The following is a 24,067-nucleotide window of genomic DNA, read 5'->3' as shown; positions in this document are numbered from 1 at the left end:
AAATATACAGTGAAAAGAATCATTTAAGGAATTCAAGTATTACTGTATGAATATCTTCTTAATACAACAGAAACATTGTAAAAGGATAAGGATAAAAGAGGCATGAAATTTGTATAAAATATACCAGAAGTTGCAGAATTAAATTGAATTAACATTTAATAATATTATAATGTAAATTAACTTCGTTGATAAAATAATTAAAAAGAGAATGAGATTACTAAAATGAGAATTAAAGTATAAGTCATTTCTACTGAACTTATAGAAATAAAGGAGTTTATTTATTTTTTAAAAAACTTATTTATTTATTTATTTGAAAGGTAGAGTTACAGAGAGGCAGAGAGAGAGAGAGGGAGGTCTTCCATCTGCTGTTTCACTCCCCAGATGGCCTCAAAGGCCGGAGCTAGGCTGATCCAAAGCCAGGAGCCAGGAGCTTCCTCCAGGTCTCCCACACAGGTGCAGGGGCCCAAGGACCCAGACCATCTTCCACTGCTTTCTCAAGCCACAGCGGAGAGCTGGATTGGAAATAGAGTAGCTGGGACTTGAATCGGTGCCCACATGGAATGCCAGTGCCTCAGGTGGTGGCTTTACCTGCTCCACCACAGTGCCAGCCTTAAAAGAGTTTATAAAGGAACACACTGGACAAACGTAGACTGAAAAACATCAGATAACTAAAATGGAACATACAAACTCCTGTAAAGACAAAAGCCATTGAAATGAACCTAATAATAAGTTTAATCTCTCCACAGACCTTTAAAAAAAAGAGAAGAAATTGAATTTACAACAAAATTAAAATACCACAAAGTCTGGACCCATGTGATTTGGTAAATGCCATCAAACATTTAAAGAGAAATTAATGCCAGTTTGCAATTGAGGAAGGTTTACTTCTTACCTTCATTAGTGAAGCTAGAATTAAACTCATAGCCCAAACAGGGAAATACATAAAAAGAATGTTACGAAATATTAACTCTTCTAAATACAGACGAAAAATTCTCAAAGCAAATTTGTAATTTGAATTCCACATCACATAAACGTTGATATACGATGAACATACAGCTAACATTACATCTGATGGTGAAAGACTGAATGCTCCCTGCTGATAACGCGCTAAAATCAGGAACAAGGAAACATTATCTGACCTCAGGATTTCTACTCAGCATTGTATGGGAGATTCTACTTTGAGCAATCAGGCATAAAATGAAATAATACGAATTGAAAAGAAAGAAAACAACCTCTATTTGTGGAAAACATGATCTATATGGAAAATCTTAAGAATTCTAGTAAAAAAAACATAGAGTTAATAAATGAGTTCTCCAAGTTGGATAACTTGAGAACAGACATTTTACTTAGCAACTGAGACACCTATGTCCCACGTTGGAGTACCTGGGTTCTATTCCCGGCTCTAGCTCTTGACTAACTTTCTATTGATGGAGAACCTGGGAAGAAATAGTCAATTGTTCAGGTCATTCGGTTTCCACCAACCATGTGGGAGATCTAGATTGAATTTCCAGCTCCTTGCATTGTTCACATATAGGAAAAGAGCTAGTGAATGGAAGTTCTCCCCTACCTGTTTCTTTGTATATTTTACTATCTCTCTTTCTCCCTTTGTCTCTCTCATTCTTTCTCCTTCTGTGTCTCTCTCTCCATCTCATTGACTCTCAAATAAATATTTTTAGAAAGTTTGCATGACTCAAGATCTATGTATAAAAATTAATTTCATATTTCATAATTGCAAATAATCTGAAAAAGAAATAACAATTTCCTTAGCAATATCATAAAAATAAAATACTTCAAAATCAATTTAATCAAAGGGCAAAGGTTTTACTACAATATGTATAAAATATTGTCAAGAGAAATTAAAACTGTAAACTTATGAAGAAATCTTCAATATTTATTGATGGGGAGACAATATTGTTAAGATCATAATACCCCTAAATTGATCTTCAGACTTAATGCACCTGCTACCAAAATCCTAGTTCATTTCTTTCCAGAAATTAACAATATGCTACTTAAATACACATGGAAATTTTAGGACATCAAAATATCTTTAAAATTCTGGAGAAAAAGGAAAATTAGAACATTCACAGTTGTTAACTTAGAGACTTAAGACCCACCTGCATTGAAAAGTGCCCTCACATATATGGCCTACTGCAGTTTGACAAGGATGTCAGGGAATTAAATGGGAACATAATATATGCTACAATTAATCAGGCAAGGACAATTGGATAGTCACACACAAAATCTTACTCAAAATAAACCAACACCCTAAACGTGAGACTTATATTCATGAAATTCTCAGATTAAACTCTTAGAGCTATAATTTCATGAACTTGGGTTGGGAAAATGGCTTTAGATATGACTCCAAAAATATAAAAGATAGAGGAAAAAACAATGGGAAGTTGTACTTCTTCAAAATTAAAAACTTTTAAGTTTTGAAGGATACTAAAAGGAAAATGAAAACACAACTGACAATGGGAGAAAACGTTTGCAAATCATATGTGTGATAAGTGTCTTGTATCTAGCAAATATACCACAAAAATATAAATATCCCAATTAAAATGGGCAAATTATCTGAACAGAGAAATATATAATATATATACATATATGTATGGATAAAATGTGTATGACTAATAAGCACATTAAAATGCTCAGTATCAAATCATATAAAATTATGGTAAGGTACAATTTCACACTCAATAATGTGGCTCTACTTAAAACAGATAATAACAAATGGTATCAGGATGCACAGAAATTGGAAATTTGTTTTAACCAAAATGGCATAGCCTCCATGTAGACTTTGAAACAATGTCTGGAAAACATAATTTATTGATTGATGGATAATTTTTATTAATCTATTTATTTGAGAGAGAGAGAGAGAAAGCTCTCCCACCCACCGACTCTCTCCCCATGTTCTCACCTAGGGACTGAACCAAAGCTGAAACCTGAAGCTAAGGCTGCAATCCAGGTCTCCCATGTGAATGACAGGTATCCAACTACTTTAAGCATAACTGCTGCCTTCCAGGATCTGCAGGGGCAGGAAGGTGGGGTCAGGAGCAGGAATCTGCATACTCCAATATGAGACAGTCATGCCAGCTGAAGTTTAAATTGCTAAGCTAAGCACCCACTTGACTTCTCATGATATTTTCATATGTAATAGAAATATTCCCCCAAATTTACTTCTATCTCAACAATCTCTGAATGCATATGTCCATGGTTTTATTAATAAAACAATTATTTGGATCAGATACTCAACTGTTTCAGATATTTGAAATATTCCTATTTTATTGACCTTGGGCTGTAATGTTCATCATAATTCAAATCTTATTTTTGCTGAAGTATTTAAGGGTGTCTTAAATCATAGGTTAAGTCTAATATGTCTCCTGACAAGAGGCCTAGAAAAAAACAATTGGAAAATATGGTATTATATAATTTTCTTTTATGGAATTACATGAAACCAAAACATCAAATACATAGCAGAGGTTCAATTTCTCAAAGCAATCTTTAATATTTTATGGCTATATTTGTTTCCTGTAACAGGTATTTTTCTGTTACTAAAAGGAAAATACATTTAAAAACAGGGATCTTTTTAAAAATTATAAATAACAATGAGTATAAAGTATCATTTACTTTTTTAAGCACTAATATGAATGCCAACTCCCTAAAAATGTCATTACTAGCAGTTGTATTCACAGATGTAAAGCAGACATCATAAATTTAGAATGATGTTTTATGGCTTTGTGAAATATAAAGGTAGAGGGTGCTTAGTGTAACCCTTGTTTCCAACTATATCTGCTATATTGGGCAAGTTATTTCCATCTCCTGCTACCTCATGTTCCCATCTATAAAATTAAATTGGGCTATAATCATCTCTAAGATTCCCCACCAGCTCTAACATGGGCATGACTTTTTTGGGAGATGATTTGTAATTAATTTTATAAAGTGAATACAAGGCATTTGAAAATTTGGAACTTACTTATTGATGTAACACAATTCAATCCAATTGCTACTGAAATTCAATATAAAAGAATATGAATATACAAGAAACTGGTGAACTAATCACCTGGTGTGATATAATGGGTCCACATTGTAAATTCATTACATTTTCAAAGGCTCCACTTGCCAGCCTGTTAGCAAATATACGAACTATGATAAATCAGCCTAAGGGTAAGCCTTGATCTTGTCTACATTGTAAATTAGCTTATCAACAACTCACACTAATACAGGAATGTCAGTGAAAAATAAATCATAGCCTGTGCATTAAGTTTTGTAAGGAAACAAAATTAGACGCTTCCTAATGTTGACATCATACTTGATTTTGAACGACAGATGAAATAATCTGAAAGAGTGTGTAATGAATGAATGAAAATATAATGATTTATGTGCTCATATTTTGGGATTCAATTAGCTTTATCACTGGACATAAATCTGCTTCAATCTTACCAATTTAGATTGCAAAATCTACCTTCTGTCAAGTGAAAGTCAAAGTCAATCAAAGTGACCAAATGTTAACAGTTCCATACCATGCACTTGCAATCTGCTAGGAAGGTAGATATTAAGTGTTCTTGTCACCAGAAAAAAAAAGATGAATGGGAAAAGGCAATATTAGCTATGTGAGATGGTGGCTATGTTGCTTTGCTTCATTGTGGTAATCACTTCCTAACACGTATGTACATTCAATGGTGCATCTTCAATGCATACAATTTTTATTGGTTATCTGTATCTTCAACCATTGAAAAAAAGAAAATTAGAAAACACTAGGAAGAATGTAATAGAGAAAACATGAACAGTGAACAGGGTGATGAAAAGCTTGTGGAAGTGCCATGTACATGTATATGACATTTATGTATATAAACAGACATTTAACTGCCACGTTTAAACTAAACTACAAGAGTGGCATTAACGAGTGATTAACACCATCTCTGTAGGTTACAAGGAAGAGACAGCCACACCTGCAGTTCACAGAGGGAGATTATTGTATGGATCATATCAGGAAACAAGAAAGCCAGGCAAACTATCTGAACACCTGTACAGCCAGTGTGAGTCTCAATGTTTCACAAAGAGGAAGATATTCAGAGTCCCATACATCTTTTCTCTAAAAGAAAGCAAAACAATGGTAGCAAACACTTTTATAGTGCTTGCTGTGATTGACTATATAACATACAGTTTTAACAGCATTATATGGGTGTATTCATTTAAGCAGAGCATCAGTTGATGAGATAGGTACTATTTTTAGTCTATCACACTGTTAAAGTATCTAACATATGGGCTGATTAATTGACTTGTCTAACTCTCTATCTGTGTCTTCCTTTCCAATAAATAAATACATCTTTTAAAATATTTGAAAATCCACGCATAGGTTTTTTCATCATGTACTTTTCCATGAACTTTTCAAAGACCTCTCATATAGGTTATTTTTTTCTACCTAATTTAGGTCAACAGTTAAGACAGATAACTGTGTATTTGTACTTGCCTACATTGGATATCAGATTCTCTATCCACTTGCTGTGTGCACACATTGTAAGATTTCCACGTTTCACTTCTCTAGCCTTGTTTTTTTTTTTTTTTTAATAGGCAGAGTGGACAATGAGAGAGAGAGAGACAGAGAGAAAGGTCTTCCTTTGCCATTGGTTCACCCCACAATGGCTGCTGTGGCCAGCATGCTGCGGCCGGCACACTGATCTGAAGCCAGGAGCCAGGTGCCTCTCCTGGTTTCCCATGTGGGTGCAGGGTCCAAGGACTTGGGCCATCCTCCACTGCACTCCCTGGCCACAGCAGAGAGCTGGCCTGGAAGAGGGGCAACTGGGACAGAATCTGGCGCCCAGACTGGGACTAGAACCCGGTGTGCCGGTGCCGCAAGCAGAGGATTAGCCTACTGAGCCACAGCTCAGGCCACTTTTCTAGCCTTTAAAATGAGATACTGCTCGTACTTTATAAATCTGCAGTACGAGTTGACAGTGATAACCCTTAAAAAGGATTTTCAGTGCCTCCCCTTTAATAGATGTTACCTGGAGTCTTAGGCACAGCTTTGCTAATCACACTTTTATGCATGAGACATGCCTGAAAGATGCTTTCTTCAGCAGCATTTACAGCTTCATGGATGTCTTTTCAGAGCAGCCCTGATGAGGATGCAGCCAACAGGTCTAGACAAAACAGTTCAGGGGATTCGAGTGCCTTGGTCAGCTCACAGACACACTGTGACCTGCTGACTTGCCTCCTGTCACCACTGTCTTTCATCTGTGTTCTGTATTATTTTTAGTGGGGTTTGGAAGATTCAGTAACTGTTCTCAAAGCAGTAGGGAGAACATTGCCTTACCTTGGGAAGTGGAGACAAAACAGTTTTTTCCCTAGGCACAGGGAATGTGGTTCATGGGTTGAGAAAGCGTCAGACTCAGCTCTCTGGTCAACCTCCTGTGTAGTGCAAACCTCAGGAGAACCACTGATAGTCTGGGCAATGTGGCATGGCTGAGAAGTACGGCAAACATTCAGTCCTTGGGCAGTGGATGAATGTTTCCAGGTCTTAAGTCTATCTGAAAATACAATCAACCTCTTAGATTCACCGCGCCCTTCCCACTCAGTGCTTTGATGTAGGGCGGGTGACTGAATTCAACATTGGGCTCACTGCTATGCCCGTCTAAGGTAGACCAATTGCAGTGAGCGTAGAGTGTTCTCCTTTGAACTCTGAAACATTTATTCCATGTTCTTGTCTAAGAAGCCATGGTTCCGTAGTGAGGTATGCCTTGACAGAATTGGGCATTTTTTGGTTTGTTTATTTGTTATTTGAATAGTGGAGTTTATAGATCCAACTACAGCATTTCTTTGTCATATTAATTCCTTTTCTTAAAATTTACCTATTCATTCATCTGCCAGGGGAGAGGGAGAGGGAGAGGGAGAGGGAGAGGGAGAGGGAGAGGGAGAGGGAGAGAGAGAGAGAGATTTCATTTGCTGATCCACCTCCAGTCCATCATGGGCCGTGGACAGGACTTGAGTCATGTAGAAGCTGGTAGCGAAACCCAGGAATCCAGGTCTCCCTCATAGGCATTAGGGAACTTTAAGAATGGTGACTTCTCTGAGAACTCCATATTGTTTAAAGATTGTGTGAAAGCTCTGGAGTAAAAGATGTGGGCTATAAGAGGGAGAGAGAGGGAGAAAGAAAGAGAGAATAAAGGAGAGTCACAGACACAGGAGAACCAAGGTGCCATAAGTGTGAGCTGGGGAATGATGCTACCAATCACACAGCTCTGTTCTGGTAGGACTTTCTCAGCAAAGCTTGATGGAGGTGGGGTGGTAAATAGCAATCCTAAAGAAAAAGAAATCCTAAAGAAAAAGCCTTTCAGAGAGATAAAGATTTTCATAATCCTGGGACCATTTATTTACACGAAAAATGTAAGGATCCTAGAGATCATCCCCTCATTACCCTAGAGAGAATTTTATTTATATTCCATGCTGAAAATTCTCTCCCTCTCTTCTTCTTCCTCTTTTTCTCTTCTTCTTCCTGTTCCTCTTTCTCTCTCTCCCTTTCTCTTTTTCTCCTTCTCTTTCACTAAAGAGGGGGAAAGATAGCTGCGGCAGTTGGTTTTATAACCTCAGGTAATATGAAACTTCAAGGTTCTCTCCTTTGGATCAAACCCCTACATAGGCAGAATACATCTGATTCTCACTGTGTCACTGGAAAGGAAACTAGGTCCTGGTGGGTTGGGGTAAAAACCACTGTGTGAATAACTAATCAGTGTGTCCTGTGATCCAGAACCACCACATTACTCATCAGGATCAGCCAGGAAATGTGGACAACACAGTGGCGGTCATTAGGAAGAGCAGGTTGCCAAACCCACTCACATCAGCCACCACCACCTGTAGCACAAACTGCTCAACCACGTCTTCCCCACACTTATGATCCACAAAAATCACACACATAATGCATAGCGGTTTTTAATCATGACATTTTAGAGAAACGTTTTTTAGAAAACTATAAATGGCTTGTCTAAGTATTACCTTTTGCCAATGGTCTTTTTATCAAAATTTTGTATGTTTTGAATGCTAATTACAAAGCTTCCATGTTACAATAATTTTGTATCCAATGGACCACTCCACTCTTCTTCATATATTTTGTTTTCTGATTACAATCTAAGTCTTTTCCCAATTGATACATTTGGATATTTAAGTAAAGATCACTTTTCTCCATCTCATTTTTATATTTCACACCTTTTATCTATGTTTATGAGAATGTTTATATGTATGAATGCATAGATAGATTATTCATATGCAGCAACTTGCAAATGAGATTACATAAAGTACTTTGAAATATTTCTTAGCTCAGAAGGGAGACAAATGCATTCATATGAGTATTAGTACTAGATGCACAGTTATTAGACAAAATATGACTTGATATGTGCATGAAGCTATTGATAAAACCCAGAAAACCCTGGAAACAACTTAAATGTCAATTGTCTTCTTTTCTGCATGTGGTGCTTATATTATCCTGGTACTTGACCAACATCACATCATTGCAGTGCTATTCCAGTAGAGAAATCAATTGCCTAAGTTACAAATGAAAATGGAAAACTATATGCTCCATTAGTGAGTTCAGCAATATTGGATTATGTCCCTGATTCTGTTTGTGCTGCTAAAGGCCTGTGCAAACCAAACTAGAGTCAAGTCAGAGTGTGTGTTTTCATTTTCTTCACTGAATAACTAAGATGAGGGTTTATGTAGGACTGAGAGTCCACCATTTGTGAACTTCCTTCCTAAGAGTGGACTGCTAGAAAATGCAAAGAACAAGAGCTGTTAGTAGAAACACATCCCCAAGAAACTGAGAAAGGGCAAGAAAAGTGTGAGTGAAGGAATAGAAATTTTCTACCTTATGTTCCAGACTGGAGCTGAACCTGAGAGAGATTCATTCTCAAAACAAGTAATAACCCTGACAGGAACCCAACAATATGCTTCAATTTGTCAAAATAATATAAAGTTGTTTTTATCCAAATTAATATTTTTCTTATTTTTTGAGATAAGAAAGCTTTATTTTTATATAGGGGGACAAATTTCATGTATTTTATATATGCAGTTTTAAGAGCATAATGGTACTTCCCAATATACTCTTCCTTTCCTCACTCCCACATTCCCTCTTCCTTATAGTCATTGGATTAATGATCCAGTAAATAAAGAGTTCAACCAATAAAAAGTAAAAAAAAAAATCACAGTTCAGCAAGAATATAGACAAGAGTCATAAATAATAATCACATCAAATATGTTTAACTTCATTCATATACAGTATATTTTAAATAGTTGCAGTTTAAAACTATAGTATATATATATATATTTAAAAAGATTTATTTATTTACTTGAGAAGTAGTTACAGAGAGACAGACAGACAGACAGAGATGGATCTTCCATCGGCTGGTTCATTCCCTAAACGGCCGCAATGGTCAGGGCTAGGCCAAGCAGAGCCAGCAGCCAGGAATTTCCCCTGGGTCTCCCACATGGGCACAGTGGCCCACGTAGGGAGATGGATTGAAAGTGGAGCAGCCAGGACTAGAACTGACACACAGATGGGATGCCTGCATTGCAGGTGGTGGCTTAGCTTGCTCAGCCATAGTGCAGGCCCCAGTAGTATATAATTCATGTTTGACAATGGCAAGAGACCTCAATAGACAGTTCTTGAAAGAAGAAATACAATGGCTGACAAATTTACAAAATGTAGAACATCACTAGCCATCAGGGAAATGCAAATCAAAAGCACAATGAAATACCATCTCAGCCCTGGGAGAATGGCTACTATCCAAATGATAGGGAGCAGCAAATGCTGGTGAGGATGTGGAGAAAGAGAAACTTATATTCTGTAGGTAGGAATGCAAATAAATATTGCAAGCACTGTAAGAAACAGTATGAAGATTTCCTTAAAAACTTAGACTTACTTAAAAAAAAAAAGACTTATCATATGATCCAGTAATCCCACTCATGGGTATTACCCCAAAGAAAAATATACAAATTTTGGATGATCATTCTGGCTTTAAAGGGATAATTTTACAAAAGGAAAATTACCTGGAGTAAGAGTGGTCGGACATTTAAAGCAGATATTATCTGGGAAGTCCATGTTTCAGCTCTTAACCTTACATTCACAGAGCCATGAGTGTCAAGTTGTCCATTAATCCTTTGAAAGGTTATGCAACATTGGGTGGAGATATGCCATATCTTTCAGAGAAACTATGTACCTTTCATCATATCCTTAAGTAATATGAGTGGGAAAGGAAGACTGCTGATTTAATGAACATGATCCAAAGGCAGTGAGCATAAATGTGGTCAGCTTAGGGATGCTCTGTAACTTCCTAAGTCTTATCTGCATTTCCCAATGCTGAATGTCAGAATACTCAACTGTAAGACAGAAGCTTACTTGAGAATCTCTCCTAAGTAATCAGATGTTTGGGCTAAATAGACAAAATGGGAACCGTTAACCACTTACCTTTATCTCTCACAGGATAGGCAGGAATATTGATGCAATATCATAAGTATTGCTATACCAATGGGAATAGCAGTGGAGGAAACCCCAATTCAATTGTTATGCTCACCCCAGGATGGAGGCCTTGATATGAAAAAGTATACGCTTCCATTTCATGAGGTAGGATATGATTATTGAATGTTATTGGCGAAGTCTGCTGTAAGACCAGTTATCGCTGCCATAAACAAGTGAAATCTAACACTGGGTGGGGCAGGCCTTGTGGCACAGTGGGTTAAGCTGCCACTTAGGACACCCACATCCTGCATCAGACGCCCTGGTTTGACTTCTGGCCATACCACACTTGCAATCCAGCTTTCCCTAATGTGCCTTGGAGGCAGTGAATGATGACCAAAGTGCTCAGGTTTCTTCCATCCAAATGGGAGTCCTGGATGCAGTGCCTGGCTTCTGGCTGCGGCTTGGACTAGCCCTGGTTTTGCACACATATGGGGACTGACTTAGTAAATGGAAGATTTCTATCACTATCTGTCTGTTTTACTCTGTCAATCAGCCTTTCAAATACATAAATATATCTGCAAAATAAGTGATATTGAGGAATTTTAAGAGGGGCTGGCATTATAGCATAACAGGTTAAGCTTCCACCTTTGATGCCAGCATCCCATACGAGTGGATATTAGAGAACCAGCTGCTCCACAATCCAATCCAGCTCACTGTTGATGCTCCTGGGAAATGAGTTAAGCAGCCACTTGAAATGCCAACATCCCATATGGGGTTTGAGTCTCTGCTGCTCCACTTCCAATCCAGCTCCTGGCTGATGGGACTGGGTAAGCAGTGGAAGAAGGCCCAGGTGCTTGAGCTCCTGCACCCACATGGGAGATCTGAAAGAAGCTCCTGGCTTCAACATGGTCCAGCCTTGGCTGTTGCTACCATCTGTGGAGTGAACCAGTAGTTGGAAGATCTCTCTCTCTGACTCCTGTCTCTCTCTCTCTCTCTGTATCTCTGTCTTTCAAATAAACAAAACAGATCTTTTAAAAAATTTTAAAAGGAAAAACTGAGTTTAAAATGTACTTTCCTGAAAACATAAACACAGATTTCAGTGATCGGACATACATGCTTAACATTAGGAAGATTCTGAAAAGGGAAAATGTCTGTAATAAAAATTAGTGTGTTATTTCCAGCAAAATCTGAATACAATCTTGCTTGACCTATTGGTCTCCTCATAAAAATATGAAATCAACTTCTCACATATAGCTGCAAGCATGCTTCATGGCAAGGCATAAGCACAGTAACTTTAATCTGTGCTTCCATGAAGTATTAACACATTTTTAGTAAACATAATGATTCCAGCAATAGCCAGGAAAACCAGTGTTTTAGTATAGAGAATTATTCATATATCTTGTTTAGACCATATTGTTCAATTCAGTATTCCTCACTTAGGTTAAACAGTACAAATCTCACCTGAATACAGAGAATTTTTTACTTTTATTCCTCGATGAGACTAAGCAGATCATTTGCCTTATCTGCATTTGTGTGTGTGTGTGTGTGTGTGTGTGTGATATCAAATTTTGCTTGTGGGAACATTACATTGACTTCATTTTCTTTCATAACTTCCGAACAAAACAGAAGTTGTTTTGCGTGCAATGTTTTCTTGTAAAGTAATATTATTACTCTATCAGCACTCAGTGGGCAAACATATTTTTCAACATTCCTCTTTTAATTAACTTGTCTTACAAACAAAGGCTACCAGATGAACACAATTTATCCACAGCATGTATTTTCAGCTAGAAGGCAGATAATTATTGCTCACTGCAGAAATAATGTTCTCCTACTTGCTCATGTAAAACAAACTTCAAATGTCATTTTACAGAGATGAAGATTACATAGCGCAGGGCTGTCTTAAGAGAGGACAATTACCCAGAGGAACTTCTCATTAACCTGAAGGTCAGGGGTGACAGAAGATCAGCAGCTCCAGCTAACACGAACCTAAATTGCCCTACTCTAAATGCAATGTCCTCATAATCACAAAAGTGGGGGCAGGAAAGCCTCAACAGTTATCGTGATCCATCCCTAAGGGGAATTACACAGAGTGGAAGCATACTCGGTACCTGCAACCTTGCCGCATCTGTCTGGGGACCAGAGGAGATTGCACAAGAATAAAGAGGCTCTGGGAGGGAATTACCTTCTTTAATGAACCAGTGGCGGCTCAGCCACATTGAAATGTATTGTTTCAATTAATCACAGCAATTGCGAAGTGATCCTTATGCATTAAGAGAAAATTGTGCTTCCAGACAGAGCGCCTCCAGTTGCCAACTACGCTCAGCTGTGCTGTGGCATTCCAGCGATGCATATGACAGCAGGAAGCACTAGAGAAAACCACGCTTACTCACTTTTAAGCTGTAAATTAATTTCCTAAACTGTGAAGTCCTTAAACCTCATTTGCAAAGCAAGGTCATCTGTTTTCTTAACCTAATAAGCTAACCTTCCTCTTAGGTATAGAAGTTTACTTTTGTTTGCATTAATCCCTCCCCAGATAAGAAAAGTCTATTCCTTGAATTTTAACACTCCACCATGGTTAAGGGGAACAATCATTGCAGCCATAGTTTTCCAAGGGGAACATGAAGAGAGGAAGGAAACATGCTCACACAACACATATTGAATAGTGATGTGCTGGAAGTTAGCACTGAACATCCATGATTTGCGGAGATGTAGTGGAGCCTGGTTGTTATTTAAAAATAACACAGCTATAAAGAAAGAAAGAAAGAAACATATATATATATATATATATATATATATATATATATTAGAATGTGCAAGCCAAGTGTTGCCTTCCTGTGAGAGGGTTACCCATTGATATGAAATGGGGACTTGCAGCTCCTGCATAGCCAGAATAAAGGCCCATAGGAAGATTTAGCTTGACATATTGTTTAATCAACAACACTAATAGAGTATCTCGTGGTGCAATAAGAAATTTGGAAAAAGGAAATCACAAAGTTCATGAGCACATCCTAGAGAGAGTTAACCTTCCTGGCAGAAGAAAAGTCAGAAAAGAAAAGTTGTCTGGTTAATGGGAAATTGGCAGCCACATTGGAAAGGAAACTGCAAAGTTCTGAAATAGACTTGAAATAGGTTTTTTCAATGGTAGCTTACTTTTCAGGTCTGGAGTCCTTTATTCTTCTATTTGAAATAGGAATAGGAAAAACATCTAAAATGAATTTCAAGAGAATATTTATCGGTTTGTGTTAAGATGGGGAAAGGTACATTGAGGAAACCTTTGGTTAACTGTAGGAATGTGGGAGGGGAGCTTTTATCCTGAAGAGGGCTAGGAAAGAAAAGAAAGGAGCATAGAGAGCATTAAGAAGTGGAATGGGCAATGAGAGAGTTTGCAATGAAGCCAAGGGTCTGGTTACCAATGTTTTCAAACATCAAAGTCATCAATGGTATGAATCCTGGGGTGCGAGTCTTACCTAGGGCTAAGATGCCTATATCCCATATTGGAGCACCTGGGTTTCACTCCAAGCTCCACTCACAGCTTCTTGCCAGTGCAGACCTTGGGAGGCAGCAGCTGAGGGCTCAGGAAGTTTGGTGTAAGCTACTGCTGGGAAAACCTGAGCTGAATTCCTGGATTCCAGTTTCTGCCTGTCATGGGCAAGTGGGGAGTGAATCAGTAGATGGGAAAGTGTGCTGTCTCTCTCTCTCTTTCTCTCTCTCTCTCTCTCTCTCTCGGTCTTTTTACTTTTCAAATAAATCACATAAGTAAGTTTTTCAAAAAAGGTAACATTTTTTTCAAATAACAAGGTATTCATTATCTCTGCTATGCAAAAGTTATTCTTTGTTTTTAAAGCTTAGAAAACTGACTAGAGGAAGACCAAGTAAGAAAGAACTACAAATCTTGAGATGCTGGGAGAGTGACAGACTCCCAATAGCTATGAAGAGGATTTGCCTTGGAGTTACATACAGGTTGCCTTATAGTTGAAGGGAAATATAATCTGACCAGGTTCTTTCTTTGAAACAAGCTTTGATGTTCCAGGCCTTCTAATGTGAAGATGTGTGTGTGTGTGTGTGTGTGTGTGTGTGTTTTCTGTTAAGAATTTTTTTTGTGGTTTTATTATGTCATGAGGCATTGAAACATCTCAGCACATCAATATCTGGCCAGTGAGGGAGCTGTTTTCTCCTTCATGTCTTTGAGATACTAGAGCCACTTGTCAGTAGATTTTAAAAAAGAAAGAGAAGGCCACCTTGTGTGTTACTTGCATGTGCTAGTACAACTACTTCTGCTAGATGTGATTAAAGTTCAAACATCATTGCAGAACACGTTGGTGGCATCCCCTACCATGACCCTGCTCATTTGTGAATATCTGGAGCTTCTAGGGTAGTATCCAGGAGAGGCTGGAGGAGGAAGGAGTGTTGAATGCCTGGCTGGGTGGAGGGCAGCCGAAGTGGTGCAGGGCAAGCCTAAACATGCCTTTGGTGCAAACCCAAGCATGTTGCTGTCCTTTAATAGAAACCTCTGGTGGAAGCCAATGACAGGGTCTTCGTGAGCCTTAAGCTGGACTACCATCACGCTAATGATGCAGCTATCTGGTATAGGCTGCTGGTCCTGCACTGTGAGGCTGTGAAGGATTTTCTGGAAGGGAAGGCTAGACAACTTGGAACTACTGCCCTTCCCACATACGGCATGAAGCAGGAATGTAAATTGTGCCCAGCTGGGTTCTGTCATTTTCAAGTAACTGGTAGTGATGTTGAATGAAGCTGGATCCAGTCTGCTCCCAAATCGGCTTGTCTCCCAATCTGGAGCATCACCCAGTCTTGCTGAGACCAGAGGGACCGGCAAGATGGCAGCAGTGGCAGCAGAGGATCAGTGTTTAAACTCATTTGTGCTGCTAAGCTGAAAGAAATGACTAGCAGTAGAATCCATCTGGTCTTACTTGGATGTGTATAGATTGGCTGCTCATCTCCTGAGATGCTCCCTCACCCCTACTGACCTAACTGATGCTTGTGAACACACAGGGAGGGGAACTGCAGCCCAGGGCACTGGCAGAGCAGGGCATTCTGTGCTTTCTGACCATGCAACTGCAGCTGCTGGTGTGCCCGGGGCCCCTCTCCTCAGGCCTCACCCAGGCTCCACCGGCCCGACTGTGCAGAGGCCAGGGCAGTGAATGCATTCTTGACAAAGGCAATCTAAGTTATTAGAGAGGAACAAGAAGTTCTGCATTCTATTCCACAGTGGGGTGACTACAGACAACCATGATGTATAATTTTTAAAACAACAGCAAAGAAAGCTGGGAAATATGATTCTAAATGATTTCGTCATGAAACTAAGACAGATGTTCAAGATATAGGTATTCTGATGTGGACATTACACAATGCATACACACATCAAACATCATAGAGTACACTATGGATATGTAGTTTTCATGCCTTAGTTATCATTTTCAAAAAATGTAAAAAGGCATGACTTTTTCTTCTCAACACTTAAGAAAATTTTCTAAATTCCTCATTAATTTAACTATTATGGATGAAAATATATCATTTTTATTTTATACTAAATTTTGAGATAAAGTTTTGAGTTTTGTTTGCTACAGGAAGCTTGAAGAGCCATTTGAGATTTTACAGAACTTTAGATGGGAGATGCTGTAAATTAAATATTTAATAAAAGGTTCAATTATGTTACTTTATTTGAATTTCTCATGAAGACCACATTGTCTTGTTTTATTAGGCACCTTCTGAAATAATTCTAAGGCAAGTAACTCAATGTGAAGCTAAACCTGATGGAAACACCTTATTTAAATTGGAAACAAACGGCAGAAAACTTGATGGAGAAGTAACTTTTAAAATATTTCTATCTCTGTCTTCATGTCTTCACACTTTACACACAAAACACCATTATTGATCATAAAAGTAAGGCATATAATTTGATGTGACACTAGAATGTATCCTGGAGTGAGGAAAATTAAATATAATCCAAGCACATTTTTGAGCCAGTTTTGTTTAAACACATCTGCATATATTTAATGCATATTTTCACCCACTTCTTTTATTTAAACTATCCGGGATATGTCTGTGTGCTGCAGAATGGCTAAATCTGTTCAATCTTATGTGAAAATATATTGATACAATTTCTCCTTTAAACTAACTTATTTTTCCCCTCATACCCAGAAAGGACATAAAGGAAATCAACTAAACCCCGGCTGCCAGATACATAAAACATGAAAACATGACCAGATAACTCCATCCCGTGGTCATCCCCTGTAGCTCACACGCAGCGCTGTTTGGGAATCATTCGCTGCAGTGTCAGAAGGTGCACCGTGCTGCATTTCTCCATTGAGAGGGAAAAGAATGGAGTCGGCAAGGAAAGGGGGGCTTCTCCACCTGCTTATTTGTCGGGTTTTTCAGTTGTGTGTTCCCCTTTTTAAACACAAAGAAGCCTCTTCATTTAACACAATCTGAAAGACACTGAAACACTAAAAATACAGGCTAATTTGATTAATAAAGCTGGTTATATTAAGCCCACTGTAAAGAAACAGCTTTACTGATTATGCTGAGACAAAAAGGTGTTCTTCTTTTTCTTCCTTTTTAAAATACGACTTTATTTATTTGAGCGACAGAGAGACGTGACAGAGAAGTGCCATCTGCTGAGTCCCTCACCAAATATCTGCAACGGCTGAGACTGGAGTGGGAAGGAAGCTGGGATCTGGAAGGCAATCCAGGTCTCCCATCTGAGTGGCAGGGACACAACTATTTGAGTCATTCATACCGCACATCTAGGGGTCTTCTGGGGTCACCCTGGCTTCAGGCAGGGTTCTCGGCTTTTACAAAGAGGGAAACCACAGCAGCTAGCCAAGTGAAAGCAGGGGAGTTTTATTAAGGAAAGCGGCACAGAGCTGGCTACTCCACAGGGCAGCCCTGTGTGGCATTGGGGCTGTACATTTATGGCAGGCAGGAAATGTATGTTAATATCTTGGTGGGCTATTCATGCTATTTCTAGGAAAGGGGTGGTGACTTCCCAGTAGTAGGGGTCAATTGCTTTCCTTTTATGGTACTTCCAGAGGTTGTCCTAGCTGCTGTAAACTGGCATGGCGTGAGCCAATGTGACTCTGCTAATGCATTAGAATGAAGGTCAAGTGTGGCCAGAGACTGGGCAGCAGTTGATCTGGAGGCCATGTTGGATGCACGTGCTTTGTATTAGACTGAGGTCTGTTTTGCTGTCCTGCAGTCTTTGCAAGACGTTGCTTTTGCTTTCTGGTTTCTGCTGGGTGGGGACTTGGGTGTGCCACATACTCCATCACCTGATTGCTGCCTCCCAAAGTGTACCTTGGCTGGAAACTAGAATTATGAGCAGAGCCAGGTCTTGAACCCAGGTGCTCAGAAAATGAGATGCAGACATCCCAACTGACATCTAAACTGGTGGGCCAAGCCCCCGAGCTTTCCTTCCTTTTTTGTTTTATTTCTGTCCTATTCTTTCCTTCCTTCCTCCTTCCCACTTTCTTTCCTTCTCCTTTATCATTCTTTTTCCTGAAATATTTCCAACAGTGTTAAGAACAATTCTCAATCTATCAAAATGCTTGCCATTAACATTACTTGAAAGTATTCAGCACAGTATAAATTTAGGTTTTAATTAAATAGGAAAGATGATTAGCTTGGCCGTGAGGTAAGAGTAGGAGGCAAGGAAAAATTCCTTTCCTGATGAATTAAAAGATGATTTTCAAAAATTTTTAGCTTTTTTATTTTTAGATTTTTTTCATTAACATATAATACTTGTACATATGTGTTCATTACTATGCACTCTCTCAACGCACCCAACATAAATGAATCAAACCAAACAGCTTTTTCATTTCCTCTTCTTGTCTTTGTGTTGGAGCCTATCAACCCTTCTCTCCCATTCTTTATGCATTATATAATGTGTTACTGGAACTTTAGTCACTCCAGTATGCTGTGGGACAGAAGTTGCTGCATCTACCTGACTGTGTTTTGCTACTTGTTGTCCAAACTCCCTCTCTATATCCTACCCCTAACTTTTCTAGCCTCCTGTAATCACTATTCTATAACCAGATACACTACTTTTTTTTTTAACTTCCACATATTAGAAGTAATGTATGTTATTTTTCTTTACATGCTTGCTTATTCCACCTAACTTAATGATTTCTACCTCCATCCATCTTGCTGCAAATGACAAGATTTTATGGCTGAATAGTACTCCTCTGTGTGGATACCAAGATAGTACTCCTCTGTGTGGATACCAAGATTGATTCCATACCTTAGCTATTGTGATTAGTGCTACAATGAACATCAGATTCATCTTCTTTGGATATACCCACATATTGGAGAGTAGTTCATAAGGTAGATATATTTTAAGTTTTTTGAGGATTCTCCATATTGGTCTCCATAATGAAAATGTTCAAGTTTTATAAACATTTTAGACATTTACATTCACAGCTCTGTCTATATCATTATCCTATTTTAACACTCACTAGTGGTCAATGTTCTAAATATGTATTTTGTGGTTTTTCTGAGTATTTTATTATTTTATATGAAATAATAATATTGTAATGATAAAGAGGCTTAAGGAGTCATCAAGGGTGATATATTGTGAACATTTATTGATTACATGAAGAAAGCATTAAAGAAGAAAATATTCCCAGAAAAATAATTAAAAGGTGTGATGAATATTTTTTTCTGTTGCACCCTCTTCTCACTCTTCCAGTTATCTGATGTGGGTACAGGGGTCCAAGCACGTGGGCCATCTTCTACTGCTTTCCCAGACCATAACAGAGAGTTGGATAGGAAGAGGAGCAGCTGGGATGTGAACCAGTGTCCATAGGAGATGCAGGCAGAGGCTTAGCCCACTACACCTCAGCGCCAGGCACAACAAGCAGCAATTCTATTCTTTTTCACATTGTCTTCTTCCCTGACTCCACATCATATATTGCAGGTGAGACGTGGCCAGAAGTTCCAAGTTTGTTCAGATAATGTTGATCCAGATCCATCAACATGTCCAGTACTCTTGACCTCAGCCATGGAATCCCACTTTGAAGCACATTCCCAGTAGAGATGTGGAGCCACATGCTCTTACTGGACTGTGACTTAAGAAGAAAGAGGGGCAATGCAGTGCATACAGAGAACATGGAAAACAGAGGGGGGATTAGCACAATGAGACCTGTTGGCCTCACCTAGCTCTTGTCTTCATACCTCAAAGCCACCTAATGTATTAGTTCTCATAACCAACCACCTTCCAAGTAATATATTCTCTTTCACATTCAAATCCCGTTTTTGCTAACACCAAAATGAATTTGATTGTTAGTTATCTGCAACTAACAAAATTGAAGTTGAGAGATTTGGTTATTGACACAATCCAGATCACTGCTTTGTACTGACCCATTATGTCTCTCACCAGCCAAGGATTGTGAGATATTAAAAAGAGCATTTTCAGATCTTTACAATGTTCTCTTCTTTGAAGCATTAAAAATATCCATTTGAGAATTGTTCGTTGACAACATTTCAGTACTGGTTTAGCACTTTGATGTTTAAACCTGTATAGAGTTTGGGGGGAAATTGTTTTCTAAAGCTTTAAAGAGAAATGATTTTGAGTGTTTGATATGTTTGTAAATGCCCCTTGGGATGTGGTGACTAGCAGCTGCTGCTGGGCTCTTCTTCCTGTGAACCCCTGAATAGAGATGGGCTTTCAATGTCTATGGGGAACTTGATAAGCTTCCCATAGGCAGGAATGAGTCATATATTGTGCAATATTCTTTTATACGAGGCAATTATAAAGCCTTTTAAAGATTATCAAATTGTTCTCAGTCCATTGTTTCTCACCAAGGTCAATATAGACATTAAAATTAAATATCAATAATGCTGTTTCTGTCCAACTGTAGTGCCAAATTAGTGGATTTACTTCATTATTTACATGGTAGTTTTTATTTTAAATTGAATTTAAGCATACAACTGATATATTTGACATTCTGTAGACATAACCATAATTTTTGCCCAACTTTCTTCCTTAATTTTTGGAGATGTAATAATGAAATCCCTATCCATTTCAACTTTGTTTTTCTTTGTCCTTAAGAAGAAAAGAGTTGAAACCTGGAAAGATATACAAATAAAGAATACTATAAATTTTTGAAAAGTCAACATTCTCTACTAAAATATTGCAGTTATATTAGAATTTCTTTTTCTTTTGCTATTTAGTGTATAATTATGTAAATAATTACCATGACTTGTGAATGTCCAGAAATATTTTAATTTTTCAAACTTTTATTTCATTGGCTAAGACTTTTTTTTACATTTTTATTGCTACCGCTTTAAAATTGTTTATTTAATAAGAGCTTTATAATTAATCACTCATCCTTAGAATTATCTCTTTTTCATTCATTTCTCATCAAATTTTATATTTTAATCACTTTATTTTCATGAAAAGCTTTTTGCTTTTTTGCTTTTATTTTGAAAGTTTTAAGAAGTATCTTTTTCTCCTGGAGTTATTCTGGTTAACTACAACCATACTTTTTATGTTTGCACCACATATGAGGATTTCTAAAATTGATAACGGACATATATTTTTGAATTCATAGCTAAAATATCAATTAACATAAGGTGAACATTCAAAAGATAAATGCAGAGATGACCAAGAAATAGTTTTCTATCTTCCAAAAGTGTACACTACCAGATCAAAATTGGTTTCTAATGGAGTGAGAAAAGGGTTTTAACTAGGTTGTCTACTTCCTAGCCCTGATATTTCAATCACTATTAGTTTTGGGACTTCCTTTATTCTACATATAGGACTTATGCTAAAGATTTTGTTTGAATAAAAGTCCACAGTGGGAGATGAAGGGAATAAAATGAAGAATCTTAAGTTGTTGTGTCAGATAATTTCTAAGGCCAACATTTGTGTTCCTGAAATTACAAATACAAAGTCTTTATGTTTTTTTTTTCAGCTAGTAATGCATTATTCATATATTGTAGCTGTTTAATAAAGAATGGTGAGTCCTATAGCAGACAGCAAGATGTAGAATCAGGGTACTTAAAATTGAAAATTTCATAGTCCCGCAGCTCAAGCTTTCTTCTGATTCTAGGAAAGTTAGACAACAGTCCTTTATTTCTGCCAGCTATAGCATTACTTTTAATAATGAGGGATGTGGCAACATCCCATGTGACTGTTGAACACTTGGTGGCAGCCCAGATTAATTCTGACTATAATGCTATGCCCTGTGCCTAGAGGAGGTGCTTAACAAATGTCAGTGGAATGAATGGAACAGTTTAGCACTCCAGTTCCATTACACTAGTGTCCACTCACCTCAAATTCTTCCCTTTTGTTCCTTACCTAGCAAACTCTTTTTGTCCTTTTCCAGAACATGGATCGAGTGCTATTTCCCCAATGAGAGATGCCCTCTGCATGTCTTTTATGTCTCACAGATTGTTCTCATTTATAGAACTTACAGAACTCTTGCTGCTCAGAACTGTCACAATTTGTAAACCTATTAGTGAATTTACTTGTTTTGTTTTTTTTTTGACTTTTCTCTTATCACAATACAAGCTCCTAATGGAACTAGAATGTGATCTATGTGTGTGTATGACTAAGACATAGACACAAAGAAATTCATAGTTGTTTTCAATATATAGTTCATGTATGAATGAAATTCATAAAACAAGTGATTTAGAAAGAAAAATGAGAAAACTTTTGATTTAATACCTGTTTTGTTTTAAGAGCAGCTCCTCCAATACTTCTTCATGAAGGAAAACCATTAAGCATAAAAGAGGAAAGAAAAGGCTTTGTTCACATAGCTAATGCATACACAGAAATGAAAAGTCAAGGTCAAAACCAGCAGAGAATGCCTGAATGTATTATTAAAGAAGGTCTGCAGACCTTTCTCAACCTTCCTTTACAAAGAAGCAGCTGCCTTACTCTAGAATGGCAATGTGATTTAAATAATAAAAATGCTGTCTATTCGGTTTACCTTTTGGTTGCTGTGTCAAGGAGCTCTGTGACTGAACATCAGTGGTTTTCATAAAACTCATTTTACTCACATCCAGAACAGGGCTTGTAACAAAGACTAACATGTTGAAAGCCAATTGTCCAATTTTCATCTTAGAGCTATGGGAGGGTATGTATCACTTGGAGCACACAAGCAAGGGATGAAATGTTCTCTGGAGGAGGAACCCCAGTGCAAAGTCTTAGGCAATTGAAAAAAAAAACAACAAAAACTGGACACGCCACTAGAACATGGGCTAAGGACACTGGCCACTCTGGAGATGGTAGTTAGTTTGCCTTCTCCACTTTGTTTTTTTTTCTCTTTGTTAACAGAAACTACTTTTTTCCCTAGACACACTGAAGCCTAAATCAAAAAATTACATTTCCTTGCCCCCATTGCAATTGGGCATTTGGTTATTTCTGTAAACTCTGGATGCTAATATTTAAGTGAAAATGTGTGGTGCCTCGTCTAGAGAGAAGATATTATCAAGGATTTGATGGGGAAGAGATCAACAGCCCCTAGCATTTTATTCTTCATCATGTGTGCATACCATTCCTGGGCTACTTACTTCTAGACTTCTAGATCTCTGGACATCTTCTTCTTCTTCTTCTCTCTCTCTCTCTTTTTTTTTTTATATTTATTTATTTATTTGAGAGGCAGAGTTACAGAGAGGCAGAGGCAGAGAGAGAGAGAGAAATCGTCCATCTGCTGGTTCACTCCCCAGATGGTCGCAACAGCCGGAGCTGTGAGGATCCGAAGCCAGGAGCCTCCTCCAGGCCTCCCATGTGGATGCAGGGGCACAAGGACATCTTCTACCGCCTTCCCAGGCCGTAGCAGAGATCTGGATCAAAAGTGGAACATCCAGCACTCGAACTGGCATATGGGATGCTGGCACTGCAGACCGGGGTCTTAACCTGCCTTGACACAGTGCGGGCCCCTGAAATCTTCTTCTTCATATGATAGATAAGTGAAGTTCCGCCTTAAGCGTATGTTGCTGAACCAAAGGCTAAGCAATGCGGACATTTTCAGTCAGCCATAATCTGCAGTATGGCGGTCACAATGATCACTAGGATCTCCAGACTTCCTGTTAACATTTCCAGGGAAAAGAGAAGTCTACTTTTCAGGGCACTTCTAGAAATTTTAATAGCATGACTCTCAATAGGCTGACTTGATTAGATATCTGTCCCATATTAAATTAGTTAGGAGAAGGGCTGTTTTGATTTTAAAACTAGTCATATAATTGGCATCAGCTCCAACCAAATAATGGGAACTGATATTGGAGAAAATTTAACTTTCCAAAGAAAAAGCCAGATCCTACTTAAACAAGCAAGAAGAGCCCCGGGATAGAAAGTAGGTGAGTATATTTGACTATAGTGCTTCAAATAATGTAACATTTATTTTCAAAGCTAAAGTTGTTAAGCTGAGCTTATGTCCTTTACAGCTGTGCTTTAGCCTTTCACTCCTTAGAAATTTCTTTTCTGACAGATGTCAAGGAACTTTCCTCTTGATTGATTTTCTGCATGTGTTATCTCTCATCCATCTCGTCCCCAATTTCTCCTTTCTCTCAAACTCCAAAATGTCAAGCTTACTTCCTGAAAACAAACACATATTTGTATGTATCTAATAATTCAGTCTGTATTCTACTTCCCAGAAAGTACAA

General features: G+C 38.1%; 1 long non-coding RNA gene and 1 pseudogene across 5 annotated transcripts in view; one reads left to right on the top strand and one right to left on the bottom strand.

Moving 5' to 3' along the window:
* LOC138845229 (uncharacterized) overlaps positions 1–24,067 on the top strand; it is a 134,762-nt gene that overhangs the window by 45,305 nt on the left and 65,390 nt on the right. Inside the window, exon 3 of one of the 5 annotated variants that reach the window (XR_016220578.1) lies at positions 19,374–22,633. The exons of 2 other annotated variants lie outside the window; for them this stretch is intronic. This is a non-coding gene — a long non-coding RNA (uncharacterized LOC138845229). Of the gene's footprint in view, positions 1–2,918; positions 3,144–16,160; positions 16,448–19,373; positions 22,634–24,067 lie in introns of those variants that run through there. 2 more of the 5 variants (XR_016220581.1, XR_016220580.1) reach the window with 2 other exon arrangements.
* On the bottom strand, positions 14,809–15,656 carry LOC149122270 (nuclear transport factor 2 pseudogene; annotated as a pseudogene).

Source organism: Oryctolagus cuniculus, chromosome 14 (assembly GCF_051225735.1).
Source record: "Oryctolagus cuniculus isolate XC-2025 breed Fujian yellow rabbit chromosome 14, ASM5122573v1, whole genome shotgun sequence".
Classification (NCBI taxonomy): Eukaryota; Metazoa; Chordata; class Mammalia; order Lagomorpha; family Leporidae; genus Oryctolagus; species Oryctolagus cuniculus.
Note: the sequence above shows the minus strand (reverse complement) of the source record. Positions and strands in the feature narration are given on the sequence as shown.